The sequence below is a fragment of the Phyllostomus hastatus genome, unplaced genomic scaffold (genome assembly GCF_019186645.2).
Source record: "Phyllostomus hastatus isolate PE091 unplaced genomic scaffold, TTU_PhHast_1.1 phas_contig_17, whole genome shotgun sequence".
NCBI classification, from domain to species: Eukaryota; Metazoa; Chordata; class Mammalia; order Chiroptera; family Phyllostomidae; genus Phyllostomus; species Phyllostomus hastatus.
In genome coordinates, this window is record NW_025333664.1 from 15,617,943 (window position 1) to 15,644,380 (window position 26,438).

Genomic DNA, 26,438 nt, shown 5'->3' on the forward strand with positions numbered 1-26,438 from the left:
GCGCCGGGTCCTCCAAATAAAAACAGGCGGCCAGAGTTCAGGGCCCGCTGGCGTTCTCCCGGTAAGCACCTTTTGTTCCAGGCTCAGAGCTGTTAATTAAAGAGCCGTGATTAATGAGGAAGCGCTCCTGGTCCCCATCTAGGATGAGAGGTCCTGGGGATGCTGACTTTGCTGGAGGAACCTGCAGTCAGATTCCAACTGGAGCTATTTATAGTCTGGGCCCGGTAGGCTTGGGAGGAAGGTGCCCCTCCTCCTCCCCCACTTCTCTCCTTCCCCTCTTCCCCCTCCCCCCACCAGGATGGAACATGAAGGTGGAAATATTTATTGAGGAAGAGTAAACTTAGCACATACACATTCGTATTAATTCGTCCGAACATTCATCCTCTCGACATATATTTATTGAATGCCTACTAAGCGCCGGGTCTCGGGCCAGCTGATACGGTTGCAGCTCTGATTAAGAGTGACATATCCTCTATTCTGGTGGTTTTCCCTCCAGGGGAGAAGTCATTACCCAGGAAGTCTGCAAGTATGTGGACAATTGTCGACAGAAGCTAGTGCTCCGCAGGAGTGGGCCATGGACCCATGCAAGGGCTCGAAAGGATTCCGTGACCCCCACCACCGTGCTGACCAGCAGATCACCACTCTTCTCGCCTTCAACGAGGGAACAGGCTCAGATGTGCTCAGAGAGTCAGAGTCACTCAAATGCTGTGTGCCAGGGTCCACATTCAAAGTCTTCCCCAAACTCGTTTCCTCTTCTTCCTGGGCACATGGCTGGGTGGCATTTCCCAGTCTCTTGGGGTTATATACAGCTGTGTGTCCGAGTCCCAGTCCACTCCCTGGGGTGGCCCATGGCAAACCTCCCAAGTGCTGACCTCCAGGCTTGGGATGATGAGATCCAGGGTGACCTTGGAAACCGCATGTTGAAGGTGTAGAGTCTCCGTAAGTGCATCCCCAGATGGCTTTGCAGAGAAGACCCTCCCCGACCCTTCCACCAAGTGGGCTTCATGTGAATGAAAAATAAACCTCATTGTTCTGAGCCCTTGAGGTGTCAGCGTTTATGTGTTATAGCAGCTAGCATCACCTAAACTAACAGCAGATCCTCCTGCTCCGAACACTATGTCTACTGCCCCTGGGGGAGTCACTGACTCCCTGAAACATTTTATGAGCAGGCACCTTCCCTGGGGGTGAAGGACAAGGAGGCTCAATGTCTTTCACAGACACCTGCTCCGTTGGGCCATACTCACAGGGCACTGCTGATCAGCCCTAAAAGACCCCCCCAACCCTGATCCTACTCCCTCTCCCCTCTTGCAGCTTGAACCAAGGTGGTTCATTCCTGCACTAGCTGGGGACAGAGGGGATAGAGGTAAGGGGGCAGAAGAGGTGTCTTCTGGAACTGGATCAGAACCACGCTGTAAGTTTCCCCCTGGAGGTCACACCTGGCACTGCAGGGTGTAGAGGGGGCTGTGGGCAACATGGAAGGGAATGAGTCTTGGAATTAACTAGAAGGACAAAACCTGGCACACACCCTGAGGATACCATGGGGTGTTGGGGGGGTTGACCAGGCCACAATTCCCTCCTCCATAAAGTGGGCACTTGAAAGGGCCTTGGCACAACATCTGACACATGAATAACAAAAAGCTTCAAACCCACCTGCAAGCCGGCAGGTAGAAGGGAGTGGGAAGCATTTGCAGAAGAATCTGAGTCTGGGCAGCTGTTGGGGCTGCTGGATCCGCTACTAGAACCACTTTTTGTCCAGACTTCTCAGTATCCAGGCTGATAAATCCTCCTCATTGCTTACAACAATTCTAACTGAGCTTCTGATACTTGTAGCAAAAAGCATCCCAACTCATCTGTAAGACCCAGTGCATAAGGTCTCTGTGACTATGTCCTCGACAGTAAAGTGGGAATGTGGTTCATTTGTTTTCAGTGAAGATTTCCACTGCTGAAACAACCATATAGCCATGCCCGCCACACCAGGTTTCCGTGGGGCTTTCACAGGCCTGCATTCAAAGAGCGATTCCCACCCAAGAGCAGTTTGTAAAGCTGCCGCTCTCCTGACCCAGCGTCAGGTCCCCAGCGTCTATTTTGCTCTTCTTCTGTAGACATCAAACTCTCTGTGTGTGTGAAACGACACTCAAAAGCCCAGGATGACAGTTATGCTATTTGTAAGCCCAGCAGTTTTCTGAGAAGACTGGTTGAGAGGCCACCTTGCCCAGCTCCGTTTGCTGAGCTCCTTGACGGGGTGGGGAGGTGAGTCTGTGACAGGTTAGGGTCAGAATTAGGATTGGGGCTGGTGCTGGGATTAGGGTTAGAAATTTATGGGAATTGAGACCAGAGAAGTATCGGGTTGGCCAAAAAGTCCATACTTTTTTGTTTTGTTTTGTTTTGTTTTCATAAAAGACACATTTTTCACTTTCACCAATAACTTGATTGATTTGGATATTTTGAGTGGGTCAGCTATCTCCTGCATGGTATAACGTTGATTGTTCTCAATTAATGTCTCAATTTCCTCGCTATCAGCTTCAACTGGTCCACCTGACCGTGGAGCATCATCCAGCGAGAAATCTCCAGCACGAAACTTCACAAACCACTTTTGACACGTTCCATCAGTCACAGCACCTCCTCCACACACTGCACAAACCTTATCTTGCATTTCAGTTGTGTGTTTACCTTTCCTCTAATAAAGCATACTTTTCCAAAAATGTTGCATACTGCATTTGCTTCCATCTTCAATATTAAAATGGTTACATAAAAATGTACCAATTTGGATAAGTTTTTTTAATGCACACTGACATGACAGTTGTCACAATACAACCTCTGACATCAGAGACTGTTTGATTAACTTCATTAGGAACCAAATTGTTCCTAATGAAGTTAAAGACAACTAAGAGCTACTAGAGCCATCTTACAGAAAAAACAAACAAACAAACAAACAAAACTTTGGCCAACGCAATAGGAGGAGGGAGCAATACGGGAGCAGTGCACACAATGCGCACACCCTTGGGCATGCGCACACCCACACACACTCCGGCGCTGCTCCGAGAGCCCGGATGAAGCGGGAGTCCTGCTCCAGACCGGCTGGAAGGCTGAGGGTGCTCCAGTGCAGCCGCAGTAATTAGCTCTTTAATTAAATTAAAGTCCTCTCGCCGCTCACTGGCCACAAGGACCTGCACGCCAGCACCCAGCTTGGATCCCGGGCATCTCGGAGGCTGCAGATGGGCCGGGCAGTGCCATGCAGCCCAGAGGCCCGGCCGGGGCAGTAATTAGGAATGGGACTCAGCTGAAACGCTCACAGCCGACCAGCCGTTTCATTTTTCTCTTCCAGGAAAGAAGGTCCTGCCAGCTCCACACTCTTCCTCTCCACGTCCTAATTATGCCTCCGGCTCTGGCTCCCCTCGGTGCCCTGCCACACCCGGCATCCTCAACACACACACACACACACACACACACACACACACACACACCATGGAGGGCGGGGAGGGGGGGGGTGTCTCGGTGCTAGACCAGCACCACCCCCTGGCCCAGGGCCAAAACAGGAGCTAGCAAAGGTACCCCTCCTCCACCCATAACGGCCTCCCCAGTCCCAGTGCCCCTCACTGCCAGAAGGAACCCCTGCCCAGGCCTTCCCTCCACAGCACCTCCTGGTGGCCCCTGTGCTCCAGCTTGTAGGTCCTGTCTGCCCGGAATGCCAGAGAAAGGTACCCCACGCTGGGTGGCTCAGCCACAGGTCTGGAGGCCAGAAGTGTAGGTCAGGGTGTCAGCAGGGTCCCTTGCCTCTGAGGGGAAGCTGCTCCAGGCCTCTCCCTAGCTTCTGATGGTTTGCCAGCCATGTTTGAGGAGCCTTGGCTTCCTCGTAGATCTATCACCCTGATCTCTGCCTTGATCTTCACATGGCACTCCCCCGCGTGCGGATCTGTCCCCAAGTTTCCCCTTTTCATAAGGACGCCAGTCATATTGGATTAGGGCCCACCCTAATGACCTCATTTTTAAGTGGATAACCTACCCACTTAAAGACCCTGTCTCCAAGTAAGATCACATTCTGAGATACTGGGGCCTCAGACTTTGACACAGGAATGGAGGTGGCGACACGGCGCAGCCCGTGACTGGTCCTGTCATTAGACGTACATGCTGGTGCCTTGTGATGCAGCCACGTGGCCTTCCACCTCACACTCTGCTCTGGCCTTTCTGAGCACACGGAAACGTGGCTTTTATTCAGAAAACACTCTTCCACAGCCTGCTCTGTGCTGGACACTGCCCAGGGCACTGGGGATCCAGTGGAGATCCCAGACCACACAGCCAAGCCGGATGAATGACCCACTTCCCTTGGGCGTGTCCCCAACATCTGCACAGGGGGTGCCACTGCGAACCACAATCTCTTCTTCCTCTGTGAGCACTCCTGGCATAAATCCCTGGGCATACGCATTCGGGGGCCTCAGAAGGGCCCTTTCCCCGCCGCAGCTCCGACCCCTCCAGTGGAGACCCTTTTGATACGGGGACTTGTCGTGTCAAGACATCATCATGTCCAAATTGAAGCTGTGTCATCAGGCCCATGAAAATGAGTAATGGCCGCAATTATGACCCATATAACAGCCCCATAAAACCTAATTAAAATGATCCACATCCCATCTGGCAAGTGCAGGGCACGGCAGCCGGGGAAGCAAGGAGACCCAGTCAGTTCCAGGAGAACAAGTAACCTGACGAATAACAATAGTATTTATACTACAATAAATATATTATAGAATCTTAACATACAATAATGCAAGGTAATTATAATAATATTGTTGCGGCCAACATTTATCATATGACTGCAGCGTGCCAGCCCCTGTGCTAACTGGGGCTGTCCCTGGCACACCGGGCACGTGTCGCCCATATAGTTCTCACTAACTTGCCATCCATTAAGTGACACCAATATCCCCACTGGCAGAGGAGGGAACTGAGGCACAGAGAGATCAAGGAACTGGCTCAAAGTCACACTCCCCCTAGGTAGTAGAAATGAAAGCTCGGGCTCTAGCACCACTAGAGCCTGGAGTAATAGGTGCTCCATACATATGTGTTACATGCATGAGTGAATTTGGCCTGAGATTCTACATCATGCAACCCAAGATGCCACACAGGCAACCAACAAACGTTGACTTAGCACCAGCTAAGCCAAGGGGTTGTGTAGAAACGGAGTGGAAAGAAAGCCAGCTGTTGAAATCTGATGTGATTATTGCTCATGTACACAGTGGACGCATATACCCAGTGAATACATGGGCACGGGGTGGGGGAGGGGAACTTTATTCTGCCCAGGAAATCAAGGAAGACTTCCTATAGGCAGCAGAGCTAGAGCTGGGTCTTAAAAGATGGATGAGAATTTGCCGGACTGACAAGCAAGGCATTCCAGGCAGAGGGAACAGCCTGTGCAAAGTTGTAAAAGGGTCAGAGCCCAGCATATGTGGGGTGTCACAAAGTTACACAGCATGGAGTTTACAACGGGGAAGTCTTGGTGAGAGTGTGGTGAGAGTGTGGTGTGCTCACTGGAATCGTCTCTAGGGTAGCTGGGCAGAGAATGTCTTCGGAAAACAGTGAAGCACAAACCCTGGGGCATTTGGACATAGTGCCCCAGGCAGGAACACCGATTGCTGCAACTGTTTATTAGAGACAAGCCTTAAAATAGGCCCAGCACGATGAGATGGGCAGCTGAACATCCTGGGGTGGCAGCCAGAGGGACCGAAGTCTAAATAAGGAGCAGAATGCTCAGGCCATCTCTACGTGGTTTTCCATGAGCCTGCACTGCTCCCACCCCCGCGGGAAGATGACTCTTGTATCCTGGGTGCCATCACGGGTCCCTACCTACCGAAAGATTGTCAGGGGATGGTCCACGCTGTCCCCTGCCTGAAGACCTGAAATTCAAGAAGGGCATGACTCCTCCAAACAGGCAGGGTCCTTTTAAAAATCAAGAAGTCCAAGCTCATGGGCATGTGAGAGAGACTGGTTCAAAAAACACCATTGCTCTCATTGTCTTTGTCATTTCAAATGACGCTGTCCTTTGACCCAGGAAGAGGTTCCAAATGCATAAATAGAGCAATAATCTCCAGCATGGATGTTTTGATAAAATAAAGGGGGGGGAATACATATTATAAAGACCACCTCCGGGAAGCACAGTCAGAAAAAGTTATTAAACATCCTGTCACAAGCTTGGGAGACAGCACTGTCCACCCCACCCGGCACTGAGCTCCTAATAAAGGCGGCGTCTTGGAATTTGTCACTCTTGAATGCATAATTCACTAGTCCAAAGCAGCGGTAATACGTTGCATTTTCATAAGGGGCTCGGAAGCCGTCTAATTTCCCTGAGTCGAGGGACAGCAGGAGGCTGTGGCCACTCGGCGGAGGGCCCTTTATGCATTATGGATAGAGCCTTTGCAATTCAGAGTGACAGCTCAGCTTCCCTATCGCCAGCCCCCAAAACCCCAGATTATATTGGAAGGCCTAGAACTAAAGGGCGGGTCTGCCCCCAAAGCTTACAGCCCTTTGTTGTCTAGAAGAGAGAGAGAGAGTTAAGGCAAGAAAAGAAGCAAGAATTTATTGCCTGAATCTCACCAAACATAACCAGAAACCCAGCCTGACTTGTCACTGTACAACACACTTGCAAGATGAGGCGAAGAACGGGCTGGTGATGAGTAGATGGGACCCACCGGCCCTGTGACCCATACAAACCACCAGTGTCTTCCTCAGCCCCATAGCTTAGACGAGCACTGACTCCCACCACACCTGGACTCCATAGTCCATAGGTATCCAACACCATCGCATCTCCTTCCCTGAGGGCCGGTGGCCAAGGAACAAGGCCAGAAGAGCGAGAGAAGCATTCAGACACCCAGGCGGCTAGGTCTGCACAATGACAAGTGCAGTCAATTCAATCAATATAAGAAGTGAAAAAGATCAGTAACAACATCTAAGAAGAAAAAGAAAGAGAAAAAGATCTTATCGGATCCCTGTAATTATTCCTACAATAGTCAAGCGGGTTCCATTCATCTTCCCTGTTACCAAGGAGTCCCCAGGGCCTTGGTGGTGACAGACGAGCATTCTACAGGAACAGAGGTAAGCACCTCCGGGGGCAGGGGGCAGACAATCTGGGTGAGAAGGACTCAAAAAGCCACTTGAGGTAGATCATGAGGACCCAAAGGCATGGCAGGGAATCAGCAAAGAAAAATAACTAAACTTCTCTGCACATGCCAAGGAAGAGAGTGTTTCTTACTGTTAAGAGGAAAGGTCAGGGAGACTAAAAAAGGGAAACAGTTGAGGAGGGAGGGGAGAGAAAGCCAGAAAAAATGGCACCATGTGACCTTGGCTGAGGCCCCGATCATGGAGTGCCTTGAAGAAGGTGTTTTCCCGTAGTGTTAACCCTCATCCCCAAAATACGTCTTCACTTCAGTCCTACCATGCTTGACACACCCGTGGGAAGAGTGGGGTTGTTCCTGGGCCTCAAAGAAGGGACGGAGTTTCCCAATTAGGTCTGAAAGTGTTTAATCAAAGACTTAAATCCTGAGAGCAGGAAGTTTAGGGCAGAGAGGTCACCGAGAATGTAAAACCCAGAGGGAGAGGCAGAGACCCTGGGAGGGTTTAGGGATAAACTTTAGACATAAAACAGGAGCTCTGACCAATCTCATCTAAACTCAAAAGACCAGCAGAAGCCAGCTGACATCTGGGGTCTACAAACTACCTCCGTCCAGGCTGCAGGACAATATACACAGGATTCAGTGAGACCCCCAAGGAAGGAAGAGATGGCTGTCGATGGGGACCTTGGCAAACAAATACACATTTCTTAGCCCATGAGGCCTTTCATTCCAAGGACAGGAAATGGCCTATTTCAGAACACAGGGTCGTGGTCAGGCATCATGTCTGAGAATGGTGGCTGGTGTGGGGGACTGGGAGGCTGAGAACATACCCTGGGGTTGGCGGGGGTGTTGAACACGGAGTGGCAGAGGGGCGGGCCAGGAGAGATCAGCGTAAGCCTTGCCGAGGAGTTAGAACTCTGTCCAGAATAGAGTGAGGGGTCGCTAAGGGGCTTTCATGGGTGACTTGTAGCGGCCAGGTGTGTGCTACAGGAAGCACAGAAGAAAGGAGAGACTGAGGTACAGAGGCCTGACCCAACCGGCAAACTCACAAACAAACAACACAAACAAAAATAGACCAAGGACCTGAGCCATCGATGCGTGAAACAGAGTCCAAACGGCTAAAAGTGTCTGGAAACATACTCAGTGCATTGGTCACCACAGAAATTGTTCATAAAAAACATATGTATCCAGTAATAAGATATAAACCATATGGAGTGACGAGCACCGGCTTCATGTTAGTATTCGTTCTGGAGGGAGAGAGAGCAAGCTCTCTAGAGTCTCGGCTTACAAGGGCACCCATCTTCTCGGGAGGGCCCCACCCTATGGCCTCCTCGCACCCTGATTTCCCCCCCAGGACCTATCTCAAAATGCCGCCACAGGGGGGTTAGGGTGTGAACGTGTGGGTTTGGGGGGAGGGGAACACAAACATTCAATCCATAAAAGCCCCAAATGCATCACCTGAATCTAATCATGAGAGAAAAAAAAAAACAAATTAAAGAACATCTTACAAAACTTTTGTGGACTTTTCAAAAATGTCGATGTCGTGAAAGACAAGGAAAGTGTGAAAAAAAATGATTCCTGGGTAATGAAAAGAAAAGACATACAATCAAGAAATGCAATGTATAACCCTGGCCACACACAAAAAAAATTACGTGGTTATAAAGGACATCATTAAAGCAATAGTGAAATTTAAATATAGGCTACAGATCAGATGCTATTTTGTCAGTGTGGTTACATAAGTTACAGGTTCCAAGAGATAATGGTGAAGTACTTAGGAATAAGGAGTTACATGCCAGCAATTTACATTCAAATGGGTCAGCAAAAATAATAACAATAATACTAAATGTATGCACTTAGAGAAATAAAGCCAATAGGGCAAGATATTAATACTGGAATCAAGGTCAAGGATATATAGTCTATTTTACTATTGGAATTTCTCCTAGAGTTTGAAATTTAGATAAAATTTAATAAAAATACTTTTCAATAAATAAAAGTCCAATTTTTAAAAAATGCAATAAAATGAAATAAAGTGCAGAGGTAATGGTGCGGTAGAGCTAGCACAGACTGGTTTTTGCAAGGACTGATTGTTAAAGTCTCAGGAGTTTTTCAGGCCAGTGGGAAAGTTGATACCTTGAAATCGACTCTGGTGGGAGTATTTACACCACAGAAATTCGCAAACGTTACAAATCAGGGTTGTTTTTTTTCCAGAGAGCCCCTTGCAAAGCATTTATCTAAACATCTCTCAATGGAAGACCCATTCTCCTCGGTAGCTGGTGGAGATAAAGTGATTCTTCCAGCTTCAGAGCCTCATTCGGTTCTCTGGCCTTCCTACGTTTCTGTGATATTTCTCCTTCTGAGCAGCTGTCAGATTCAACATCCCCTGCAAAAGAGGGCCTCTGTGTCCCCACAGTCTGGAGAAGGTCAAGTCTCTGAACCAAAAAGATGATGGTGGCCGTGGTGGGACCATTCTTCTTTACATCACATCAACCCCCTGCTCTGCTGTGAGCTGTCAAGACAGACCCAGATGGGATGCTGTCCCTTGGCTGAGTGAAATCTGCTTTGAGAAGAAGTGGGACAATCCTGATGTGTGAGGGGATCTCAAGCCCCACATAGAGTAGCTGCTGATCCAGCTCCCAGTATTATGTCCACAGGGCTCATGCACCTAGATGCTTGGAGTTGGAAAGATAACTGATTAAAATCATTGCCTTTGCTGAGGATGGTGGGTGATAGATGGGTTTTTTAGGTTGGGTCCCCAAGAAACAACCTCTGAAGCCCTGGCTGGCGTAGCTCAGTGGATTGAGCGCAGGCTGCAAACCAAAGCATCGCAGGTTTGATTCCCAGTCAGGGCACATGCCTGGGTGGCAGGCCACGGCCCCCAGCAACCGCACATTGATATTTCTCTCTCTCTCTCTTTCTCCCTCCCTTCCCTCTCTAAAAAATAAATAAATAAAATCTAAAAAAAAAAAAAGAAAGAAGGAAACAACCCCTGAGAGGAAGATTCAAGGCCAAAGAGTGTATTCAGGAAGGGATCTCAGAGGCCGCAGCCCACAGGGGTGCAGAAGTGGGGCAGGAAGAGAAGGGAGGCGAGCGAGTGCGTTGCCGAGCAGTGTGCTGCGTGGACAGCGGAGGTGCAGCCCCTCTGGCCCCTCTGGGAACTCTAGGAGACAGTGTGGGGCAGGCGTCAGCCTTTTCCGACCCCAGGGGCAAGAAGCTGAGTGTTTATGTTCCCACCTCCGTGTCAGGCTGGATAATAGCCTCCGAAGATACCGTTAATCCCTAGGGCCTGCAAATGAGACTTTATGTGGGGAAAAGAAATGACTTTGTAGAAATGATTGAATTAAGCACTTTGAGATAAGGAGATTACCCTAGTTATCCCGGGGGGGCCCTAAAGATGATCGCAAATGTCCTCATCAAGGGAGGCACTGAGAGATTTGACACCAATAGCAGGGGAAGTGGCAATGCGACCACAGAGGCAGAGACCCACGTGCTGTGGCCGCAAGCCAAGGAGTGCCAGCAGCCACCAGGGCTGGAAGGGACCAGGAGCAGAGTCCCCGCTAGAGCCTCTGGAGGGAACACGTTCCTTCCACCACCTTGACTGTGGCCCTGTGATACTCATTTTGGATTTCTGGCCTCCACAACTGGGAAAGAATAACTTCTGTCACTTGAAGCCTCAGGTTTGTGGTAATTAGTTTCAGCAGCCACAGGAAGCTAATATGCCTTGTCAGGCCCTGCCTGAGGGCTCCCCCCAGGGCGTTGGTTGTCTGCACTTCCAGCCTACCCCGGAAACTGCAGAGACAAGTCCAGCTGGCAGAGTCACAGGTGCTGGCCGAGGGATGCCAGTGGACATCTCCTAGAACGGTAAATGCCAAGGGGATGTGGGCAGACCACGGATAACATCAGCCTTAAGAGCACGGCGTGGCCTGGGTTGGGCAGATCACAGCATTAGCCCCTGGGGTTGACCACAGCGGGGGGCTCCAGGTGGGCCTCTCAGAGCCGCTGAAGGTTAAGTCATCACTTTTGTCTGCAAGGGGACAGCCTGAGACACCCAGATTTAGGATGCCAGAGCCCCAGAGAATCATGGTCAGAAAATTCAGGAGACAGGAACAGGAGAGAAAGGCCTGCAACTTATGACTGGGGTGGGGAAAGCCCAACCCCCGACAACGCAGCCTCCCCAGGTGCCAGACCTGCTTCTGGATGCTACCAGCAACGCCTTGCAGTTAAGGCTTCGGAGGAGGAGAATGTCAGCTTCTCCCACCTGCTCACCAACACCACCACCCCTGCTCCATGGTTAACGTGCTGTACTGACAACATCCCATGGCCCAACAAGTCTGGGAAAAGCAGAACAGAGCAAGGTTAAGCTGAACTACTCTTCAGGGGAGGAACGTTATGCAATTTTCCCAAGGTGTTTTTTAAAAAACTTTTGTTTGTTTTTTAACTGTAGACCTTTGTGCAAAGCCTCTCATGGAATTACACCTGGGGGAAAGGATGCTCAGTTAGCTGGTCAGACAGATCCCAGCAGGGCCCCAGAGAAAGGGCTGGGGGTGGGCGAGAGGAGGCAATACAAAGGCCAAAGACATGACTGCTGCCCAGGTTGGAGGTATTTACGATGGCTGTGACACAGGTCCAGCACCCGAGAGGGTCACCACCACCCCCATCTCCCCACCAGGAGGAGGGTGCTGTGGCCCATTTTACAGATGAGCAAACCAGGATGTACAGGGACAGCAAAGTCAGAGAAGACTGGGCTGAAGCACCTGGGGCGTGGGATGGGCAGGGCTGTTGCTGGCTGGACAGGGGTCATCTGAGGATGACCAGGGAATAAGGTCAGCTCAGTGGGGTGATTCATGACCCGGCCTTGGGGCTTTCACAGGCAGACTCTCACTGCAGGGAATCAAGGAGGAGGATGCATGGACATCTCAGCTGAGTGATGAGATAGAGCAGAAAGCCCGCTGCGTCGGCTGCCTTCCCCACGGCGTAGGCAAGCCTGCATCCACGCTCCTGAAGGCTGGCTGGTGTGCTTGGACCAAATCTGCCTGAGCCAGAGGGACCGTGAATGGGAGGAACGTCGGGCACTGGGGGCTTCCCGTCCCTGTTTCTGCTGCACTAGTCTCCTCCCTTCCTCAGAAAACAGAGTGAAGTGCACCGGTACCAGAGACAGCAGGTTGATGAAAGTGGCTGGTACCTGTGGATTTTGGCCCCCAAACTCCTGGCTGCACAGGGGAGCCCACAGGGGTGCCCCTCCCACATCTCTGCCCTGGAACCCCAGCCTCTGGTCGGCCCAACCAGGGCTGCAGACACCTTTGCTGCCTCTGCACCCGCCCACCCTTCAACCAGATCACCCCGGAGCGGCATCTTCCTATCCAGCCACAGATCTTGTTAAAAATCCAGTGACTGGACGAGAGGCAACAGGACTTGTAAAATGCAGCCAGACTCCTCCACGTTGGCTCTGCAGGGGTTTGCTTGCCGGTTTGGCCGGGTGCCTTCAAATAATTAGACCCACTGAGTTGGCCGAGGTTGGAGGACCAAACAACGGCCAAGCTCCGGGGGTGGGAGAAACGGGGTGATGCGGTCCTGCAGCCCGAGACCCAGCAAAACCCACAGAGGAGGGGGTGTCGCCTAAGCCGCTGTCACCTCCCCAGCATCCTGCTTTTCCAAATGCGGTCCCTGGGCCAGCAGCCTGGACATATGTAGCCAGGGAGCTTGATGGAAACGCTGAATCTGGCCCCACATTAGACCCACAGAACCAGAACCTGAGTTGTACCCAGATGACCAGGTGACGTGGGCGCACGTTCAGGTTTGAGAAGCATTGTCTTTGCCCATCCAGCTTCTCTTTCACAGGAGTCAGAAGCTCGAAGGAGGCAGGAGGGAGAGAATCATCTCCCCCTGCGCAGGAGCACAGACTTTGTGAGCGGGCTGGCGAGGCCTCCCGCCTCCTCCCACCTGGTGAGCGTGGACGCCACTGGGACCTCGGGGGTCCCTGCGCAGCCCTACTCCCCATCCCCATCGCTTGGCTCAGGGATCCCTGGCTTGAGACCACGTAGGTGGGAGATGGGCTCATTCTCATCACCAACCCGCCTTGGCTGGTGGGCTTCTGCCAAGAGCATGGGGGCCATCCCTCCACCCCAAACTTTTGTGTCTTTGTAAAATGTTTAGCGAAAAACTGCCGACTATGTAAATCAGAGATCATTAGAGGTTGGGTTTTTCCTCAAAGAATGGATTCAGCAAAATGCTGTTTTCTCTCCCGACTCTGGGTCTCTATTTAGGGGATTGGAGCTCTGTTTATTTATTTATTTATTTATTCATTAGCTGGGCCCACAGTCAAGGAGAAAGGAGCAGGGCTATTAATCTTTCCTGTCATCCATTCACAGATGTGGAGTTCACACCACAGCAAATGTGAAGTCAGCAGTACCCAACCACAAGGTGGAAATTTCAAGAGAAACAAGCTTGGAGGAATAAAAAATAAAAATAAAAAGGGAGTGGAGGCAGGGCGGGGTTGAGGGCTACGCGGAGACAGAGCACATTTAAAATTCAGCGTCTGTGCCTCCCTGGGCTCCCGAGAGTGCCCTAGAGTCATCCCGCTCCCAGCAGGGCGGTGCCATTGATATGTTAATAATAATTGTCTCGTCTCCTCATCCCAAAGAAATGAAGTTTGCAAACTGATTCTGATGAAGAACCTCTGACTGCGCGTGTGCAGGTGTGTGACACAGAGACTAAGACAGACACACACACACACACACACACACACACACACACACACTTCCTCCTCTGCCTGTTTATCTGCTTAGTCGATTCTGGAAGTCTCCGTGGGAAGACCCATCCCAGAAGGCTGTGACAAGGTCTAAGAAGGCTCTGGTGTCCCTTTTGGGAATGATGCGACTGCCAGCTCTTGGGCGTGGGGAACGGTGGCCAGGCTGCAATAGCCATGCATTTTGCTGGAGAGAAAACCCAGGAAAGTCTCAAGCGTCTCCCACGGGGAAGTGCTAGACATAGGGAGAGCCCACTGCCCAGTGTCCTTGAGCCAGGCAGTGCGTGGTAGACCAGAAGATCGGGCCTTAACCTTCCTAGAACTGGAGTCTCTCTACAGCCCGGTGAATCCTCAGGGTGGACACTCATGTCCACAGAGACAGACCAGCTACTCCCTGCCTCAGTTTCCCTTTGGCTGTATTTCTGCTTTGGGGGCTGTTGCCCCAATACGTTAGCTCTTAGCTTGTCAGTTCTTCCTCCCACGGGGCCTGGAGTGGGCGGGTAGCAGAGCCCCACACATGGAAACCTTATTAGAACATTTCAGAGAGACCCTGGTGTGGTCCCCACTCCCCAGGCCAGACCCACTGTTCATGTTCCTGGCCTGACCCAAACCTGAATTCATCTTTTGCCTTGAGGTGCTGCCATTCCTCTGGGGCCCTCTTGCCCTCCCCATCTGCATTGCCCCTCCCCACTGGTCCAAGATGCTGAGTTCCTGGCCCCACAGCCACGTGCCAGATGGCCCCATCTCAGGGGGGAAAGGCTGAGTCCAGTTTTGCATGGAGCGTACCCAGCACCACCCTGAACAACAGCAGGAGGAGGCTGCCACTTCCCAGTAGCTGAAATCAGCTTCTCTCATAACAATGTGCAGCTCCTTTAGGGCATAGAGACCATGTTTATTCATCCTGGCTCCTTGACGCTTGGTGGATGGATGCTCAGTGAGCATGCGTTGAATTGTGTTCAATTCTGGGTCAAAAGGAGACTGGATGCCTGGGGGGAGCTAAGGTTTGTGCTGAAAATACAGCATAAGCTAAACATTCTCTCCTGGGTTGAAGAAGGGATGAGAAGCATGCCGGCTGGGCAATGGAGGGCTGTGTTCAGCAGGATTCTGAGGCTTCGTCTGGACTAAAGGGCAAAGTTTTGTGATCCCGTAGCAAATCTGTCCTGGGTGCAGAGGGGGAGCTACGATGCTGTGGCTCACACTCAGGCGTTGAGGGTCAGAGGCCCTGAGTCACGGAGTATTTGCAAATTATATCGACCCCAGAAGGGAGGCGCAGCTCTGAGGAGAAGGGAAAAGGAAGGAGGGCCAGACAGGGGGCAGATCCCACAGAGCAGAGCAGGGAGCCCTGTCCCGGGTGCTGACCCCACTGGAAAGGCTGGGCAGAGGCCCAGGATGCCCCGGAGCTGGAGTATTCCTTGAAAGGCCCATTACAGGGATCACCAGCTAATTGTGGTCGCTCGGCAGCCCAGACGCAAGGCCAGGGTGTAACCCCAACTTTCTAATCAGAGCTCATTCCCGGCACTCACGGGCAAACACACTTGAATCATCCTTCCATCCATCCCTGCCTCCAGAAACACCAGTTTCTGCACCGCCATGTCCACGTTCACATCTGTACGCTGCAAACAATAAAATCCAATCCTAAAGGGAATAAAGGGAAAAGTACACGCATACCATAGCACAGTGCAGAGCACACCCCACTGCTGATACAACGCCAGCCTCCTCAGACCCCAGCGTGCTCCCAGGACTACCTGCAGTGTCTTCTCTCAGCTCCCACCTCCCCCCAGGTTCTGCCTACACCAAGCTCCAATCCCCATGTTCTCCCTTCCCTCTAGCTTTGTCCATGCTTTTCTCCACCAGCGGTCTCTCCCCACACTTTTGCTGAAATTACTGAATTGATCTTTTAGCTCTCAGATTAGATATTGCCTCCTCTGGGAAGCCTTCCCTGACCTCACACCACACTCCAAAGCCATGAACTTATTTCTGTCACAGGATCGTGGGTCATTGACTATTTATCTGTTTGTCTTTTTCACTAGACAACAAATTGGCAAATATTTTCCGTAAAGAGCTGACAGGAAATAGTTTAGCCATCTCTGTGATAATCACTAAATTCTGCTTTTTGCAGGATGAAAGCAGCTATACACAACATGCAAACAAGTGAGCATGACTGTTTCCAATAAAACTTTATTTACAAAAATTGGTGGTGGGCCAGATTTAGCCCACAGGCCACAGTTGGTCCTACACTAGATGGTGGGATTCTCAAAGCAGGAAATGTTTGTGTTCAACTGTCCCAGCTGGCGCAGAGAAGGTCCTTGATACTCCAGGGACAAAGAAATGGTGTTGAAAAATGTTTGCAATCCCTATCGGCACCTGGTAGAATTGAATAAACTTATCATATTCCTAAGGTCTGGGGAGGGCTCCCTAGGCATTAGGCCTCAGCCTGGGTACAGCTGGACCACTTCACGTGCTAGGAGTGTTTCAAGCCAGGACTTGGAGAATGCACCGTCTCCAAGGCTCACTCCCAGGAGGGCATGCTCACCTGTTTCTCAATCTTTACTCTTGCCTCTCTCTACCCATTCAGAGCCTGCCACCCCAGACAGGTGGGCACCAATGCCCCTTCTGGTGGGCACGATTGCTTCTCTGAGACCCGGTCTCTGCTGTCTCCGGGCATGCCTCTGTCCTGCCCTCTGCCAAGCACAGCCTCTACAGGTGCTCCGGAACCACTGGGGTTTCGAAACCCCACAGTGAAGGACTGCGTTTGAGGGGAGAAAGCCCCAACTTCACATGTTTGATGGAAATGATGAATTCTTCCCAGGAACCCTTCATGAGTCAGTGGTGGGGGCAGGGCCAGGCAGAGGAAGAAGCCAGAGACTTCCATCATGCTGCAATCAGGACTACCCTTTCCCTTAAGGACTGAGGTTTTGTTCGTTGGATAAGCTCCTTGGACCAGCTTTGAATTATTCCAGAAGGAACTCACTCTCATAAGAAATCTTGGTTCCTCCTGCAAATAGCTCCTGCTGATCCAACCTAACAGTTTATGAAATATTCTTAAATAAGTATGAAACTTCGCCCGCACAAAACATTCATTTAATCCCAATCTCCAACTCTTAAATCCCATCTAGGTAAACATGGGAGGCTGCACTGTTGGTCCCAGTTCTTACTCCATCATATCATCGTCTCACCCCTGGCTGGGGAACTTGCAAGACCCTCCTACTCTCCCTCACTGGTTTTTGGTTTGGCCATGTGACTTGCTTTGGCCAACAGAATGGCCGCAAGCATAGTCAAGTAGAGGCCTCAAATGTGCACGGACAGGTCTACAGCCCTTTGGGCTCCTCCCATTCTCCATTAGCAGATTATGCTTTGGAGAACTGCTGGTCCAAGAAGGAAGCTCTGTGGCCTGGCCAGGTGGCTCAGTTTGTTGGAACATTGTTCCATACACCGAAAGGTCATGGGGTCAATTTCCGGTCAGAGCACATACCGAGGTTGCAGGTTTAATCCCTCGTCACGGTACATACACACAGGAGGCAACAAATCGGTGTTTCTCTCTCACATCAATGTTTCTCTCTCTCTCTGTCCCTTCCTCTCTCAAAAAGAATCAGTAAGTGTGTGTGTGTGTGTGTGTATATATATATATACACCTATGTGTGTATATATATACACACATATATATATGTGTAGATATATATATATATATATCTCTTCAGGTGAGGATTAAGGGAAAAAAAAGAATGAAGCTCTGTGGACGAACTTGAACCCAACCCACTTCCTGGAATCCAGCCTGGCCCAGCCAAGACCAGCCAAACGCCAGCCAACCCACAAACCCATGAGGAAGAAAAATAAATGCTTACGTTTTGCCATTGAGTTTGGGATGTTTGGTGATACAGCGTTATTGCAGCAGTAACCAAAATAATAAAGGAGGACACTGTCTCCAAATCTCCTAGATTCACCTCCAGGGACTGGTTTATAGGGGGAATCAAATGCCTGGGGGTGCCTGCTTCCCAGGGAAGAGCTCTGACCATTTGAATCTAGCTCTGCATTTATCTAGTTACTGGAAAAGTTCTGACCTTTGGAAATCTCTGGTCTTCATTTCATTTGTACTTGCTTTAAACAGGCTCTGAAGTTGTGTGGAAGCTCTCCTGGTCACTTCGGGCTGTGAGAAAAGTGTCTGAGTTGCATCTTCTGGAAAAAAAGCCAGGCCCATCCAGATGCAAAGGGTTGGGGAAATTGCACAAAAAAAGCCAATGGTACAATGGCTGTCATTAACAGAGCAGGGCTAAGGGACAGAGCTAACCCAGAGTCAGCTGCTCTTGGCAAACAAACGAGGAATCGATGGCCTTGATTCCAAGGTTGCCAGCAGAGTCCAGTCTTGTGGGCATGGCCAGAGCCTCTGAAACTTAGGAGCTGGGTGAGCCCACCACAGTAAATCCTAAATGCAACGTTTTTGCTGTCTGATGGGAAAACTTGTTGAAAAGTTATGATAGATTTTTGGGAAATGTTGGTAATTATTCACTTCCCCACATCCACATCCTTTTGCGATTTGATTTCCCAAGTCCTCCCACCAAGAGGTGGAGTAAATTTCCCTGATCCTTTGAATCTGGATGGGCCTGGTGATTCGCTTTGACGGAGAAAATTCCGAGGAAGTCATGTTGTCCCACTTCTAAGCCTAAGCCTCACAACATAGAGCATGCTTCCGTTTGTCACATGTCCCTCACATGAACAGGCCTGGGCTAACTCACCCGGTGAGAGGTGGCTTGAAGCCCCAGTGAGTCATCCCAGCAGGGGTCATCCTGGACCAGTCCACCCTGCAGTTGGCCGTGACGCACGAGCGACTCTGGCGGAGACCAGAAGAGCCGCCCCGCTCAGCTCAGCCCAGCCCATCTTGCCACCTCAAAGAGTCTTGGGCTAAGTAATTGGTGGCTGTTTTAAACCAACCACTCCCTTGGTTTCAGAGCGATTATCATGCAGCAAACTGATACAATTGTTATTACTGAAAATGCATTAAAACCACCTCACACCTATCAGGATGGCTACCACAAAAATAATAGAAAGTAACAACTGCTTGCAAAGATGCGGAGAAATGGAAATGCGTGTATCCTGTTGGTGGGGATGCAAAATGGAACAGCTACTGGGGACAGTATGGCGGCTCCTCAAAACAATAAAAATGGAACTACTATATGATTCAGCAATCCCACTCCAGGATACATGCCCAAAAGTATTGAAATTGGGATCTGGGAGAGATGTCTGCACATGCAGGTCCAAAGCAGCATCATTCACAACAGCCAAAAGGCGGACATGCCCCAAGGATCCATCAACAAATGAATGAATAAAGAAACTGTGGTCTGTGCATATGCGTCCAATGGAATATTATGCAGTCTTAAAAAGGAAGAAAATTCTTAGGTAAGCTACAACATGGGTGACCTTTGAGGACATCACGCTCAGCAAAACAAGCCAGTCACAAAAAGACAAATACTACCCAATTCCACTTATACAAGTTCCTAGTCATCAAATTGGTAGAGACAGAAAACAGAACCGTGGTTGCCAGAGGCTGGCGGCAGGGGTCAGGGGGCAGGGGGAGGGGAATGAGAGGCTGTTTAGCAGGGACAGAGTCTCGGTTTTTCACGATGAAAAGAGCCCAGGAAGTGGATGGTGGTGACGGCTGCATGACAATGTGAAGGTGCTTAATGTCACTGACCTATGCCCTCAAACCTTGATAGGATGGTACATGTAATGAAATGCGTATTTTTCCAGTTAAGAATAAGACGAAATGGTGTTTGGCACTTCCTGGAAGTATCCAGTGTTCAGAGAACCATCCGCCGCTCGGTGAGAAAGCAGGGGCTGCACGGAGAGGGCGGAGGAGGCAGATACCACTGGGACATGCTGTGGGGGGAGGGGGAGGGGTGGTTCAAACAGTGCTCAGAGTGGAGGGACCGTGGGGTTAACTTTGGATGCCAAATTCGTCAGGATACTTTAGGTGGCAAGTGACGGAAAATTAATTCATCTGAGCCTAAAGCAGGACACGACATTTTCTGAAGTTGCTGGGAATGGCACATGAGTGGGGAAGGGCCTTGCCAGCAAGGCTCGGTCAGCAGGTCTGGCTCCCGCTGCTCTCACCTCTGTTTGGCTTTATCCTCCTTCAGAGCTTTGGCTGCCACGGCTCCTCACCAACCCCCTCCCGTGTGGTAAGTCCAGAGAAGGGTGGCTTCTCCTCCAGCTCCCAGCTCCCACAGGAAAAATCCAGGAGAAAGCACGTGACTGGTTTGACATGGGTCCTGTGTCCACTCCTGAACCAGTCATGGTGTCTGAGGGAACGGGGGATTCTGACTGGCTAGCCCAGGTCATGTGACCCCTGTGGCCTGAGTTGGGTGAGGCTTGCTTCTGAGAAGGCAGATGGGGATACCCACTGTGTGTCTTGTTGGGCAGAGACACCGTTACTACCGTCCAGACTGGTTGCTATTACATTGGAATGAAGGCCATTTGGGGACATGCTCCCCTCTGGTGAGGACCCATATACCGAGTTCTCAATACAACATAAAGGTAAAGATCCCAAGCTTTGGGGAATATTAGACATGAACGTGAGGCTCAACTCCATCACCAACTAGCAGCGTGAACTTAGACAAGACCTTAACCTTCCAAAGCCTTGGTTTCCCCATTTATAAAATGGGTTTAATATTATAGGGCTGGTGTGAAGGAAAATTATGGGAATGCTTAACAACTGTCTCTCACTGTGCTTGGTGCATTGTAAGCACCAGAAATTCAATTTAGAACAGCGGTAACAAGAACACTGCCTCCCAGCCCGGTCCGAGGCTGCCTGCCCTGCGGGGAGCCCTGCAGGGAGCCCTGCAGGAGGCTGGTCCCTGTGGCAGACAAACAGCTGTCATTCATTCAGGCCGCATGTGAGCACCTCTGTATGTAGGTGTACCCCAGAGGGCAGTGGGTGATTGTTTTCACTGGGTAACTGCCAGGGCCAGGCCTGGGACTGGGTGAGGGAGGGGCTTAGGGTCACATTTAAGGAAGCCCCACCCACTTTCAGAGTCTGGCAGCTGCAGGGTGAGCCCCTGAGAGGGGTGTCTCCTTAAATGTGGTGCCCCAGGCGCCTCACCCTCAGGCCAGCCCTGCACACCACATTACCTTGTTGAAGGGTCTTGTTAGCAGCGGAGCCTTGGGCCAAACCCAGCCCCACAGAATCAGAATGCCCACGGGTGGGCACAGGACTCTGAGGAGAAGTTCTCATCCCCAGTGACTCTTCTGTGGTCACCCCAGGCCCAGGTGAGGACTGGCCTGGAGACCAGGCCATCCCATGTCCAGGTGCAGGGGTTTGTCTGCACAGATGCCTCGGGCGCCGCGGGGCTGGGGGGGAGGGGCCAAGTGCGATGGGCCCAACCCTTCAACTATGCTAAGCTTTTTACGTAATGGAACTTCACACAGGATGTCATTTGGTAAAAAGAGTTCTATAGCTTAAAACAAAAAATTTTAGAACATTCAGGCTAGAAGGGGAATCGAGGCACCTGGGAAGAAGCTCTTCACTAAGCAGACGGTCAGGCTGCCCCTCCCTAGGTGACAGGGCATAGCTGGAGCCAGACTTTGGCTAGCCTGTCTGCCCTCTCCCCTGCACGCCACCCCGGGGACTGGCCTAGGACAGCCTGAGCTCTGCTTCTGCAGGGCTGACCTCCCTCACCGGCCTCTCTGGGCTGGGCTGGCAGTGGGGGCAGGAAGGAAGGCTGTACTGTCATCTCCTCCTCCCACCCCAGAAGATCTGGCCCCCAGGTCCCAGGGGGAGTCCCCTTTCAGGCAATCCAGTGGTTACAGGAGAAGGACAAACTCTGGGGACAGGGGCGCTTCCACTCAGACCCCCACAGCAGGCCTCCCAGCAGACCTGCTCCAGGTGGTCCCTTCTCTGAATTACAAAGCCCAGATTTATAGGTGATCTTGTTTTTTAAAAACATTTTTCTCATAAACTCAGAAATGTCTCCACATCTTCCTTTGAATTCTTCTTTAAAAGGTATTAAACTGTGTTACTTCAATGCTCCTAAGAAAACGCTGCCTTCTTTCCACAGCGTGACCTCTGACCTCAACGCTGCTGATCGGGCAGCACTGGGCTTCATTTCTGCCACTCAGGGGCACAACCCTGGAGGGGCATCTCTAAGGGCTTTGTGATGGGGGAGTTGTTGCTTTGTTTTGTTTTGTGCGTTAAGAAATTAACCCCCCAAAAAGCAAATAATTACGATGGAGAACCGGCACCTGCATGAATAATCGATGTTGAATGAATGTTGTGATCGTGCAGCTCCTCCGTTCAAAGACGGAGAAAGGAGAGATCAGCTCTCGAAGTGCTCAGCAACCACCCTCTGGCCCCCGCCAGCCACAGCCTCTCACACTCGGATTGAACTGTTTCTTCATATTAAAGCAGAAATGGATTACATCTCCAAAGGAGACAGGAAAATGATTTGACACTATGTATATAATCTAATTCAAATCATGGGCCCCTAATCGACATTTAATTGATGTAATAATGTTTGTTCATGATAGTAAATAAACAAAATATATAAACAGAAACATCTTCTTTGATGTTTAATGACTGCTTAGCAGCTATTTGGGTCAGAGCTACTGAGCTCTAATAAACAAATGCTAAATAATCAATTGAAATGCATTTCTCTGGTTATTGCCTTATTAAATCAGGATCCGGCTCCAGCTGCGGAATGTTCCTTCCACGGGAAAGAAAGTGGTTAGGAAGCGAAGAGGCCACAGTGCCGGGCCTGGTGCTCGCTGAGAGTGGAAAGGAGGGCTCCTCTCTCTCCACCCGGCAGTCAGACGGCACTCTGCAGACCGGCCCGAGTGTGCCCTGGACCTGACTGCGTGAAAGCAAAGTCTGTCTCCTCCCCAGACTTGATTTTTCAGTAGAAATCCGCTTCCACTGCCTACCTGATGGGAGAGCCCATGTCAATGAAACAGGCCCCATAAAGAGCTTAGAGCAGGCCGGGCACGTAGTGAATACACACAAATGGTCATCGTCACCACACCCTAGCATGTCATTGCTCTTCTGAGCCTGGGTGAAATTCACTCTCGGCCACTTCTTGCCTGAATTGTTTACTTGTTTGTTTGCTTGCTTGCTTGCTTGTTTGTTTGTGTGTTTGTTTGTTTTCAGAAGATAAGTCTCATTTTTCGGAGCCCAGGTCAGGCCACACCTTGCCATCTCACCTAGCAGGCCCATCAGCGGCCAAGCCATGTCCAGGGAAGGGCCCCAGTGGGCCTGGTGGCAGCTGGGTCCCCATCAGGGCAGCTGGAGCTTTGGCCTCTTCTTGCTCCTTCTTAATCTCCTGGCACCTGATGGCATCCTTTTCTGTGTCACCTCTGGCCCTTATGCTTCCCGGAGGTGGGGCCTGTGTTTGGGACCCCAAGCCAGGCAGCAGATGTAACCTGGGTATAAAGGATCTGTTTCCCATTTCTGAAGATTCCTCCAGAGCCCAGCTTCAGAGAGTCGAGCCCCCGAGTGACTCCAGGCGTTCCTCCTTACTGCTGCAGCCTCCCTCTACCCCCTGGGCCAGCCTCCCCTTTCTCTCCCTGCCTCTCCCCTCCTCTCTCCTCTCTCCTCCCCTCCTCTCTACACAACCAGCAGTAACTGGGGTCTGTCTGCCCTGGGGAAGCAGGCGAACTAGGTGTCAGCTGACCAGGTACAGAGCCGAGGAAGGGGGCCGTGAGGCAGGGCAACAATGATGAGATAAAGTAAAGACCATTTGGTGCCAGTAGAATTTGAAAGAGAGCGAATAGCCCCCGGGGGTGACCATGGACGGGAGGCCCATTGGATTGACTCACAAGTGCTTGATGGTCCCAGGGCGCCATCTTGTGGCCAATCTGTATAATGACCAAAGGGACCCTCGTTTACTGACGGAGTCCTCTAGGCTCCTTCTAAGGTCCCTGATCCTTAGCCCGAGATTCAAGCAGTGTTCAAGCCCTTCCTTAGACCTTAGAAGCTCAACTATTCACCCCTCTGGGAGGGATGGAAATAGAGGGAGAGCGTAGAGGAGAAATGGAAGGCAGAGAGGCCAGAGCAAGGGGACGGAAGGGTGGGTGCCAGGCGACTCTGAGAGGGTTCTCAGACGAAGGCTGGCCTGAAAAGACCAAAGGGTCCTGGAAGACGGTATGCCAAGGGAAAGAAAGTCCGGCGTGAAGAGAAAAGGCACAGCTGCAAAGACGGGCCCCACGTGACCTCCACCGGAGCCCTGGATTCCCAAGACACGTTGGGCTGGGCATCTGGAGACGGGGAGAGCTAGACTAAGGGGAGGGGGGACAAAGAGGTCCACCGCTGCCGCCTCCACGCCCCACCCTCCTCTCCCTGCAGCGCCTGCGGCCCCCGCCCCCACAGCTCAGAGAGTGCGGGGGGGGGGGGGGGCGGGGGATGGCGCGGTGAGAAGCTGTCGAGACCACAGGGGGCTAAGCTTTCGCAGCTCTGGAGACCCCTCTCCCCAGCTCCCGCCCCCTTGACCCGGCCGGGTCGGGGTGGTGGGGGGCCCACTTTGCTGAGGTATTCCTTTTGTTCCAAGTCCATACGCCGACGTTTAGGGGTTGTTATTGAACACTCAGTCTTGGGAGTCAGACTGCGTAGGTTTCTGTCTGCGTTCCAGTCTGCCTTTCCTGACTGTGTGACCTTGGACAAATTGCTCAGCCTCTCTGAGCAGCCATTCCCAGATCTGCAAAACCGAGAGGCTGTACTGCCTCTTCCAGAGCTGTCAAGAGGTTTAGTCGTGCTAGATACTTACACGCAAGAGCTAATTCAGTCCCCAAAAACCCCAGGAGTCGTGGGTGCCATCATCCCCCATTTTACAGGTGAGGAAACTGAGGTCCGGAGAGGCTGAAACCATGGGCCAGCGGTCACACTGGCACTAAAAGGCGGAGATGGGGCCTGAGCCCTGTGTGTCCAGTTGTAAAGTCTGAGCACGTGCCCATTGGCTACCTGCCCCCGGCAGACTGTGAGCTGGTTGAAGGCAGATATGTCGTCACAACCATATCTGTCCTCCCTGAACGTTGCTTGGGGACTAGCGTGTGTCAGGGGCCCCGCACATGTGTGCTCGTTGATTAGCCACGTCAGGACGGAGGTGCCAAGTCCACCGTGCTTGTTGGGCAATAGACGACGAAGTGAGTCCCAAAGCACCCCTGGCTCAGGCCACCTTGAACCTCATAGCTTCTGCAAGTGCAACAAGCCCTTTCCTGTCTCCCAGCCTTTGCCCAAGCTGTTTGCTCTCCTGCAAACACTCTCACCTCTTGTCTCGACCTGGAACACTGAGACCCAAGCCCAGTTCCCCCTGCCCTCCTGCAAGGGCTTTCTCTGCCCCTGCAGGTGCAGCAAGGCTCCCGGGAGACCCAGCCCAGACCTTCGTGAGGGCGTGAGGGTGGGGGCCACATGGCAGGATCGTCACCTGTCCACCCACGGGGTTCCCCGGTAGGCAGAGAGCTCCTGGGTGGTCAGGCAGAGTCTCTCTCCCAGTAGCTGTGTGCAGCTGGGGGCACTGGGAGCATGGCTGGTCCTCCGTGAATGTGGGAGGGAGGATGGAGGAAAGGGCAGGGGAGGGAGAAGGAAGAGAGGGGAAGAGATGGGAATGAGAACCAAAGGAAGGAAGGAGAGAGGGGAGGAAGAAAGAGGAAAAGAGGGAGAAAGAAAGGGAAGGAGAGAGTGGGGGCGGGAGAGAGAAGAGGAAAGGAAGCGGGGAGAGAGAGGGAATGTGGAAGGGAAGGAGAGAGGGAGGGAGGGGCCCAGCCGCCCTACTTCTCGCGGTCACCTTATGGGGGCCTCCTTCCTTGGCAGAGCGGAGGGGCGCGCCTGGCGAGGCGGGCGCGCGCCCCCCGTGCCAGCCACCTGGCCCTCTCCCAGCGCTCCCTTCCCACCAACTCGCTCCTGCGCCCGAGGCGAGCGCCGCGCCAGACTCAGATTCTCCCCGAGTAGGCATTTTTCTCCCCGTGCCGGGGCACAGGCGCAGTCTCCGGGAGCGAGCACACCTGCCCCGCCTGTGCTGACACGCAGCTTTTCGGAAAATGAGAGGAGGGGAAGGCGAGCCTGGATGCTGCTGGGGTGGGAAAGGCTCCATCCGCCCCCCCCACCCCCGGGCTGGGAAAGGGGGGTCTGGGGTTGCCTGGTGGTGGCACCCAGTGAGGACTGGGGGGTTTGTCCCCCGCCGGCCCCCACACACCGCCCCTCCTGCGCACTGAGAGCAGGGAAGGTGCCCGGGACGAGGCTGCCAGCAGGAGCCGGCAGACAGAAGCCCAGGAAAGAAGCCCTCGCCCCCTCGCTTGGGCAAATGTCAGAGCGGTCCCTCCTCGTCACCTGCGAGCCAGCCCTCCGGACAGAGTGCACACAGACGGCAGCCAGGGCGCACTGGCACAGTCTGACAAAAGAAAATGCCCCGTGAAGAGCATTCTATTAGCCCGCTGCTCCCTCTGTGGATGATGTATTTGGGTTGGGTTTCTGCTAAAGCAAAGTTGGTGTCACGTCTTCCTGGAAGAGATGTGGGGGAGCTTAGTTCCGGCAGCTGTGGGGGAGGACAGAGAATGTACCAGCCCCGGACCGGACCAAACCCCAAACCGGACCCTGAAACTTCAACCCAAACACCAACGAGAATGAG